Source organism: Micromys minutus (assembly GCF_963924665.1).
Source record: "Micromys minutus genome assembly, chromosome: X".
Taxonomy (NCBI): domain Eukaryota; kingdom Metazoa; phylum Chordata; class Mammalia; order Rodentia; family Muridae; genus Micromys; species Micromys minutus.
This window is the reverse complement of record NC_137970.1, coordinates 52973196-52984119: the sequence shown is the minus strand read 5'-3', so window position 1 is coordinate 52984119 and position 10924 is coordinate 52973196.

The following is a 10924-nucleotide window of genomic DNA, read 5'->3' as shown; positions in this document are numbered from 1 at the left end:
GCCACTAATATACACTAATGTAACATGCATCATATAAAGTATCGTCTCACTGCATGTAGTCCTTATGTACAATATCTCTAAGTCTTTTATTCCTATATATCTATTATATTTATCTTGTGTACCATCACAATCCCTGATTTCTTCTTCCATTTGGCCTCAGTATCATTTTGTTTTACAACTCTGTAATATCATTTTCATGTTCCATATATAAGTTACATTATGATATAATTTTTTCTTTCACTTATTTCACTAATCATATTGTCTTTCAGGGTCATCCGTGCTGTGGCAAATGAGATCTCTGTCTCTTTTTAAGGGCTAAATAAGATCGTACTCTATTGTAGAATATGAATTCTACAAAACATATACCAGTTTCTTCATCAGTTCATCCACTTGTGCTATGTTTGCGTTATGTTCTGATACCAGAGACTATTAGAACTGGAGAAACAACATATTGATTTGTTCTAGCATTTTCACTTTACAGTTGAAAACACTGAGGTTCAAAAATGAGAAAGAACATGCAAAAGACCACCCAGTAAACAATGATAAAAACCTAGGTAACTTTTGCGCCTCTAAGGCAGAAAATACTATGTTTCCCAGTATTTTATTTTTCACATTCAAAATCCACTTTTTCTTCATTATTGGCTCAACAGAGAACTAGCTATCACAGATGTTGTGTGTCTGTGCCAGTGTAAAGTGAAGCGTTTAGTCACCCAAAGTATCTTGACTGCTGGAATTACAAGTTTGAAGCCTCTTTGCTTCTATCCCCATCTGGCATTGTAATCCAGCTCACAGTGCTCATTTGTGCTCTGGCAGGTGGTCTGAAGCACCAGGTGGACATAAGCTGAGTTTGCATGGTTCTTCAGCTCAAATGCTTGTGGAGCAATCAATTATGGAAGCATGAAAATCAGACCAGAATACCCGCAGTTGGAATTGCACAGTTCACAGGAAATATGACAGATAACAAATTTTGTTGAGTAAGAAAGGCAGATGGACACTGGAAAGGAATGACATTAGAGCCCTGGGCTTTCTCAGGATTTCCTGGTCTGTGGGAAAGTCGAAGAGAAGCCAGACTTCGGGTCATATTTCAACCCTTAGTCTACCGTGTTCTCACAAGAAGTAAAATATCTGGGTAAGTTCAGTTACTCTAATGGTTTTGAAAAAAAAAAAAAGCTTCTCCATGCGATAATATATACATATACAAATACAATTGCACACGCACAGCAGGTAACTGAAAAACATTATTCCCTAATAATTTAGTGAAGGCACGAGCAGAGCTATTTGTTGTCAGTCATATATTTCTCCTGGATTCTGGAATTTCATTTAACAGATGCAAAGTCAGTTTTATTTACTGTAACATCAAATGTCAGGTATTTTAAAGAGGAAAGACAGATTTTTTTTGCAACTGCATGCCTTTTGTCCCCCATTACTATTGCATTGTTTATCCCTTCTGTCCACTTTGACACAGGTGCTGAAAGAAAACAAAATGATGTAATCCTCTTGTTTCAGTAAGAACAGGGCAAGACGGTGAACAAGTTTAAAGTAAACATCAAGTAAAAATGACAGGGCTCTCAGTTCATTTGTGCTGAATTTTTTTTCTTCTGTCTTTCTGTCCAACAAATGAAACTTAAACTGCATTTTAACTCTTATAATTTCAGATCATCAATTAATATTAATATTGCTGTTGAATGCTTATCTAGAGTTTAGGGCCTTGTATTCAATATAGAATTCCAAGTTGAATAAAAGATGAGCTGTGTTATTTGGATGAAGACGAATTTATTTGACTCGAGTGCAAGAATTGGCAAATGACTTTTGTAGATTATTAATGCCTTGTTTTGTGGTGGGTTATTTTTTGTAATGTTTTCTTGCAAAGTTGTCATGGTTATTTACTTAGTCCTGCTTTCTGTTATTATCAACAGTGTAAATAAAAATTTGCAGCAGAAACTATGGTCTGTAGAAATCTAAAATATATAGTCTACATATTTATAACCATTTGATAATTATTTTCCTACTTTTTAAAATTCCTTCATTGGTCATTCTATTTTAAAGTGATAAATTATCTGGGACTGTGTAGGGTCATTCATCCACTTTTTGTGTCACCTAAATCTAGTCTCTGACTAAAGAAATTGTGAACATGGACATTAGATGACAGAAGCCACAGTGGTAAATAGTCATTATTTGATTTTACTATGTCACTTTTCTTTGTTCTGTATGTCAAAATTATTGAAGAAAACTCCTCTATTATTGTTGAAAGAGGAGCTTGCCTTCCAATGCTTTTTCAGAAAAAAAAAAACAGGGCCCAGGACCAGATGGGTTTAGTGCTGGATTCTATCAGACCTTCATAGAAGACCTAATATCAATACTCTCCAAACTATTCCACAAAATAGAAACAGAAGAAACACTACCCAATTCATTCTTCAAAGCCACAATTATGCTCATTTCTAAACCACACAAAACCCTGCAAAGAAAGAGAACTTCACACCAATTTCCTTCATGAACACTGATGTAAAAGTACTCAATAAAATTCTTGTAAACTGAATCCAATAACACATCAAAGTGATCATTCACCATAATCAAGTAGGCTTCATTCCAGGGATGCAAGGATGATTCAACATACAGAAATTTTCAAAATAATCTGCTATATAAACAAACTCAAAGAAAACAAAAAACACACAATCATCCCTTTAGATACCGAGAAAGCACTTGACAAAATTCCACACCCCTTCATGTTAAAAGTCTTGGAAAGATCAGGAATTCAAGGCCCATACTTAAACATAGCAAAAGCAATATACAGCAAACAATAAGTGTATAGCACCCTCTCAGAATGGAGTACACCTAGACCTTAAATCATTAATCACTCAAGAGCTAAGAAGAGAGCCTTGTGGCAATTTTTGGTATTTAAAAATCATTATGTTTAATCTTTATGCACCAAGAAAACTTTGACTATGTCCATGTTACATTCTGTTCTATATCTACTTTATGTTCATTGTAACTAGTAATATTTTAATGCATACTATCAAACCTTTAAAAAAATTAAGTACTGACAAAAATATATTCATTTAGTTTTATGCCAAAAAAAAAAAAAGAATGGACAAATTGAACCTCATAAAATTGCAAAGTTTCTGTAAGGCAAAGGACACTGTCAAAAGGACAAACCTAAAATGACAAACCAGCAACTAACAGATTGGGAAATGATCTTTACCAATTCTGCATCTGATACATACAAACAACTCAAGAAGTTAGACTCTAGAGAAACAAATAATCCTATTAAAAATGAGGATACAGAGGTAAACAAAGAATTTTAAACAGAGAAATATTGAAGGGTTGAGAAGCACCTAAAATTTTTCTCAACATCTCTAGTCATAAGAGAAATGCATGTCAAAACAAACCCAAGATTCCACCTCACATGTGTCTGAATGGCTAAGAGCAAATACTCAGATAACAGCAGATGCAGGTGAGGATGTGGAGAAAGAGGAACACTTCTCCACTGTTGGTGGGATTGTAAGCTTATATAATCACTCTGGAAATTAGTCTGGTGGTTACTCAAAAAATTAGACATAGTACTACCTGAGGACACAGCTATACCACTTCTGGGCATATACCCAAAAGAAGCTCCAACATCTAACAAGGACAAATGCAAAACCATGTTCATAGCGGCCTTACTTATGGGAGCCAGAGGCTCGAGAGAACCCACATATCCTTCAACAAAGGAATGGATACAGAAATTGTGGTACATGTACACAATGGAGTACTGCTTAGCTATTAAAAACAATGACTGCATGAAATTCATAGGCAAATGGGTGGAACTTGATGCTATCATCCTGAGTGAAGTAATCCACTCACAAAGGAATATTCATGATATGTACTCACTGATAAGCGGATACTAGCCCAAAAAGCTCAGAATACTCAAGAAACAATTCACAGAACTTATGAAGCTCAAAGTGAAGGAATGCCAGAAAGTGGATGCCTCAGTCCTTCTTATAAGGGAGAACAAAACACTCATGGGAGGAAATAATGGGACAAATAGTGGAACATGGATTGGAGAAAAGATCATGCAAAAACTGCCTCACCTTGGGATTCATCCCATATGTAGCCACCAAACCCAAGCACTGTTGGTGATGCCAAGTAGTGCTTACTGGCAGGAACCTGATATGGATGCCTCCTCAGAGGCTCTTCCAGAGCCATACTGATACAGAGGATGCTTGCAGCTAACCATCAGACTGAACAAAGGGGACCCCAGTGAAGGAGCTAGAGAAAGGAGCGAAGGAGTTGAAAGGGTCTGAAACCCCATGTTAAGACCAAAATTATTAACTAACTAAACCCACCACATCTCTCAAGGAATAAAACACCAACCAGTGAGTTATAGTTCCAGGTGCATATGCAACAGTGGATATCATTCTCTGGCATCAATGAAAGGAGAAGACTTTGGTTCAGCGAAGGCTCATATTCCCAGTATAGGGGAATGCCAAGACACTTAGGTAGGGGAGGGAGGTTTGGAGAGGAAGCAAGTTCATGGAGGCAACTGGAGGTAGTGGGAGAGAGGGTTGGCAGAAAGGGGATAAGAGCAGAAATGTGAATACAGAGAATATCTAATAAAAAAGAAAAGATGTGTAAAATATCAGAGAAAATTTAGTTTTGTGCTTGTTTCACTATCCTTTGATCCTTTGGTGAAAAGACCAAACTAATCAAACATGTCTTTACGTTAATGCTTATAATAGAAGCTCAAAGAAACAACCTGAACAATCCACATAATTTCATAAAACTGTAATTGATAGTGAGGGCATTAGATGCTGAATGAAACTTCATAGGTTTACCGAAGTTTATAGAGCCCGGGACTTGGGACGTATTTGATTGCCTCAATTTTAATTTCATTTCTACCAGCGAAAATTCTGTAATGCCCTTCAAAGCATGTAAAACAATGCACACGATTCAAAAGAGATGATGAGTAAATTAGTAGATTAGAAGCTATCTATGTACAATCTGGTGAAAAATAATTATCAGGATACAAAAAATGCATGCTATTCCTATGAAACAAAGCTGAAGGAATAAAGAAGATGGCCAAATAAATCAGGCTTCTAGTTATAACTTTATCTCTGATGATATTTTCTACACAGGGATATCTGCAAATGGGATTCACTGAGGTTTGGAAGAGATGTGGAAGGTTTGCCCACTTGTATTTACATCAGTCCTTGGAAATTCTCTCCCTAGCGGTTAAGTATACTCCACTATTCAGGAAGACACAGACCATTCAGCACAGCCCTTGTGGTCCTGTGGTTTTGCCTGTCTATCATTGGTGGGTGTCGTTCTTTTGAGGCTATTCACTATAGAGCATTGTTCTTTTTTCTTTTGTTTTTTATTCTCTTTTTAAATGGTTATTTTATTTATTTACTTTAAAAATGTTATCACCCTTTCAAATTTCCACTCCCCAAACACCGTATCCAGTCCCCTTCCCCCCCCCACTTCTATGAGGGGGCTCACCCACCCACCCACTCCCATCTCACTGCCCAAACATTCCCCTACACTGGGGCTTCAAGCTTTCATAGGACCAAGGGCCTCCCCTTCCACTGATGCCAGAATAGGCCCTCCTCTGCTACATAAGCACCTGGAGCCACAGGTCTCTCCATGTGTGTTCTTTGGTTGGTAGTTTAATACCTTGGAGCTCTAGGAGGTCTAGTTGGCAAACCCCTTCAGCTCCTTCAGTCCTTTCCCTAACTCCTCCATTGAGGTCCCATGCTCAGTCCAATGATTGATTTATTTCTGTATTTTAAAATCATATTCTACTACATTCCTCAAATAGCACATGTTCCTGTACACAATTCCTTTTAATGAATGATGTACTTATTTCATTAGTATATTTTTGAGAAGGATTTTTTTAAACCTGTACCACAACAAATAAACTGGCCTTTCTTTTTTCAAGTCTTTGGCTGTGGTATCAATATTACACAGCATTCACAGAGTCAGTTTGAAAATTTTTCTTCCTATTTAATATTATTTGCTAAGAATGTGGGTTTTTTAATATTTGTAGAAGCATTCAGTTGAAATAATTTGGATCTGAGCTTTTTTTGGATATTTTATTTATTTACACTCCAAATATCACCCCCTTTCCCAATTTCCCCTCTACAAACACCCTATCCCATCCCTCCTCCCCCTGCTTCTATGAGGGTACTCCCCACCCACCCACCCACTTCCATATCACGGTCCTAGCATTCCTCTACACTGGGGCATGGAGTTCTCACAGGACAAAGTGCCACCATCCTATTGATGCCAGATAAGGTCATCCTTTGGTACATATGCAGCTGGAGCCATGCATGGGTCCTTCCATGTGTCTCTTTGGTTGGTGGTTTAGACCCTGGTTGCTCTGGGGAATCTGATTGGTTGATATTGTAGTTCTTCCTATGGGGATGAAAACCACTTCAGCTCTTCAGTTCTTTCTATAACTCCTCCATTGGTGTCCCAATGCTCAGTTTGATGGTTAGCTGCAAGCACACTAATCTGTATCAGTAAGGCTCTGGCAGAGCCTCTCAGGAGACAGCTGTATCAGGTTCCTGTCAGCAAGCACTTCTTGGCATCAGCAATAATATCTGGGTTCGGTGTCTGTATATGGCATGGATCCCCATGTGGGGCAGTCTTTAGATGGCCTTTCCTTCAGTCTCTGCTCCACACTTTGTCCCTGTATTTCCTTTAGGCAGGAACAATTCTGGGTTAAAAATTTGGAGATGAGTGAGTGGCCCCATCACCCAACTATAGAGGCCTTGCCTATCCTCTCGGTATGGCCTCCACAGATTCTCCTTCCCCTTTGTTAGGCATTTTAGCTAATGCCATCACCACTAGATTCTGGGAGCTTCTTGCTTTCGTGGCATCTGGGACTTTCTGGTGGCTACCTCTAGTTCCCACCATAGAGCATTGTTAAAGAGCTTCTTGCTCCTGAGATTCCATTGTTCCTCTATCTACATAGCCTATACTTCTATAACTAGTTCAATGCCTATGATGTGTTCATCTCTTGTTTGATTCTCTAAAGCCCAGTCTTTCAGTCACCAGCTGGATATTCTTATTATGTGTGTGTTCAAGACTGGAGAACACCTTCCTGAAGAGTTATCAGTGAACTTTTTCTGGTATGAGAAATTCGGAATAGTTGAGGCAGAGTTGATTAGATGCTCCTAGAGTTTTCTGTGGAGAAGGTCTCTACTGGGCTCCTTTAATCATCTTTAGCTCTTTCTCTACCATTTCCAGGAGGAAAAAAAGAAACAATAAAAACAATAAAAACTAAACAACAAAAATCCTAGATATAATCTAAATAGGGAGATGAACAGTCTCTACAACTAATTATTTAAGACAATGAAAGAAGAAACTATAGAAACAGTAGAAGATTGAACAATCTCCAAGACAATGCAGACTTAATACTGCGAAATGATTATATTTTCAAACGTGACATAGAGAATCCATTTAACATTCACCAAAATTCCAATTACAGTTTTTCAGACAAACCAACCTACAAAAATGCAATCCTAACATCCATGTGGTGGCCTTGATTATTCATTGAAATGTTAATCACAAAGAAAAATCTCTGAAATTTCATAATGTCTGATCTCAACAAAATTACATGTGAGTAGTGAGAAGACAGAAACATGGCTCCACACTGCCACCCTCAGCAGCCTAAGATGTTCTCTTAGACTTTTAGGAACTTAAACTCTAGCAGAATGATGACTCATGATTTTGACATTGAAAGGAATTTCATGTCTAGTAGGTATAGTGAAGCAGAGCTGGAAATAATGTTCAAAGTTATACTGATGTAACCTGAAGAACAAAAGTTAAGCCAAAAATTAATATGTTCTTAGAAGAAAGCAAAGCAGATTAAGAGTTTAAGTACGGGCTTCTCAAAGACAGTGCCACGTGTACACATGTGCCACATTGTTTTTCTCCATTCGTCTGTTGATATGCACTAATCTTATTCAATATTGTAGAAATTGTAAACCATGCTGCATTGCACATTGGCATGCAGACTTCTTTTGGGTATGGTTGATATATTTCTGTGTGCACGTGTGTGCATATCATGTCATCGGATGATATGGTAGAGCTACTATGGGTATTCTTTTGAGGAACTTCCATACTATTCTTAATAATATACTAAATTACATTCTCACTAACCACTTATAAGAGTTCATTTTTTTCCATATATTCCCTATTAGCATTTCATTTTAAAAATACATTCTACCATAAGTAAAATGACATCACATTATGGGTTCAGTTTATATTTCCTGACCAATAATTATGGTGAGAATTTTTTCAGATAGATATTAAAAATTTGAAAATTTCTTCTGAAAAGTGCCAATTCAGATAGCTTGTGACTTTCAGACAGCAAAAATGACTTTAGTTAGTGTGATCAAGAAAGTATAAATATTTTATTAAAATATTTACCTTTTATTAATGTTTATTTGTATTAGCTTGCCTCAATATATGTGTACACATGCATGCAGGAGCCCACAGAGAACATCAAAGATAATTACATTCCCTGAAACTGGAATTTCATTCATTCTGAGACACTTTCTGGGTCTTGGGATCTAAAACCAGGTCCTCTGAGAGAGAGTAAATGCTTTTAACCCTAGTACCCCAAAGCCTACTTTTTGTTCCTCGAGCGTTCATTAAACTTTTAACTATTACCAGAATCAATGATGCTGAATATTTTAAAATGTTTTTAATTGAAGTAGAATTTTATCACTTTCCCTTCTTCTGTTCCTTCTTCCAGCCCCTTCCAGGTACCCTTCTCTGAACCTTTCCTTTACTTAACTTAATCTGAAGTTGGTGGCCCCTTTTTCATTGGTTACTATTGTTACATGCATGCAACAATATATGCACACACACACACACAAACACACACACACACACACAGAGGGGCGGGAGAGGAATTGTTCAATTTCTTTTACAAATTGCCCCCAGAAGAAATGATCCCCTAAAAGTGTTTTGATAGAATTTGGCAATGTGGGAATTGTAGAGTGGCATCTTGAAGTAGTCCAGGGATGAGCGGGAGGGGAATTAAGGTTATATGCAGCTAACTTTACCCAGCCTTTGTTAATGGGAACTATAAACTTAATCCTACAATAAACACTTTGTATTACTTCCCCTTGATTAATGAGTCTTCTGGAAACCAACCTCCAGTGTCACAAACAAAGTTTAATTTCTGTTTGGGATTACTCTAAAGATGTTGCTCCTTTTTATCAATTAAATTTGTTCTTTGACAACTTCATGCATGTTTATAATGCATTCTTACATTTATTCCCTATCCTCCCTTATTTTTCTCATACAGCTACCATCTTCTCCCTTTCTACAGAACTGTTCTTCATGTTCATTACCACTTTTTTTGCTTTGTAAGACAGTGAGTTTAACCATGGATGGCTTGTGATCATGGGTATAGAACTTTAAAACTGAGCCTGGAGGGCTCACTCGTGGGCACACATCTATAGGTGATCATTCCCAGTTTTATAACTTACCAGTAGCCAGTAGTTCAGTGTCTAAGGGAAGGGTCACATGAGCCTTTCCTCCATCCATGACTAAGTATTGACATGCCAAATCTTGTGCATGTCTATACAGTTTAGATACATCTGCTGTGAGTTCATGATTGCAATAATTATGTCCTGCCCAAAAGACAGCATTTCACAGACTTTTTTTTATTATTATTATTATTTTATTGGATTTTATATTCTTTTGTTACCTCTTCCATTAATTCTCTTGGAGACAGGGTAGGGAAGAGGTATGGGATAGGGAGTGGTGAGGGGGAGGAGACTGGGGAGGAGGATGAAGTCTTGACTGTAATAAAGGATTAAAAAATAAAAATAACTTTAAAAAGCCTATATTCTACGAGACTAGAAAATCTAAAATAGATCAATAATTTTGTCAACAGGTATAATTTACCAAAGTTAAATTATCATCACATAAACAATTTAAATAGAATAGGTTCAATAGAATATAATTATCCCAACCAGAAAAAGCCCAGGCCCAGAAGGTTATAGTACAGAATTTTACCAGATTCAAAGAAGAATAATTCTCAAATTATTAAAAAATAGAAATGGAAAGAACACTGTCCAAATCATTTTATGATGCTATAGCTAACCTAATAACCAAACCACAAAAGCCTCAACAAGAAAAGAGTATTACAAACCAATCTTCCTTTTAAATATAGATTCAAAAATTCTCAATGAAATACAAACTGAGTCCAACAACTGCATCTCAGAGATGTAGGGATGGTTCAAGACATGTAAGTCAATTAATGTAATCCACATCTAAACAAACTGAAACAACAACAACAACAAGAAAACCTATATCATCATCTCAGTAGGTGCAGAAGAAGAGTTTACTAGAGTCCAACAGTCCTTCGTGATAAAAGTTATGGAGAGATTACAAATACAATAGACATACAAGGAAAGGCTGTCTATTCTTTTTTTTCCTTTCACATTGGCTTATTTATTTTCACAATGCCACAAAGAAGTCCCAAATCTTTACAATTCTTTATCTGCTCTCAGTTATTTTTAAAAAACAAAAAGCCCTAGAATATCAAATTATGTTTAAAAAATTTTAACTGAAATTATTTAAGTTATGACAATGATAGAATATGCCAGTCAACCAAAATTCCAAACTACTAAACCTCTGAATTAAGAATGAACCGTGACTGGATCTCACCCCGTTTCACAGCTCTGCGGGCTGAGAACCTATCACTAATGCTAGTGCACGGCCATGCCGTTCACATTCTGAGAGCATGTGTCTATATTTGACATGCTTAGGTAGGTGTAAGGCCATATCTTACCAACTTTTTATTTGTGCAAAAATCCTTCCACATGGCAACTGTGTTGAAAACTCTAGTAAAACTAGCCGGCCTGTGACACATCCATGATCATCTGATTAACAGAGCATGAACATTTTGTACATATACAATTTA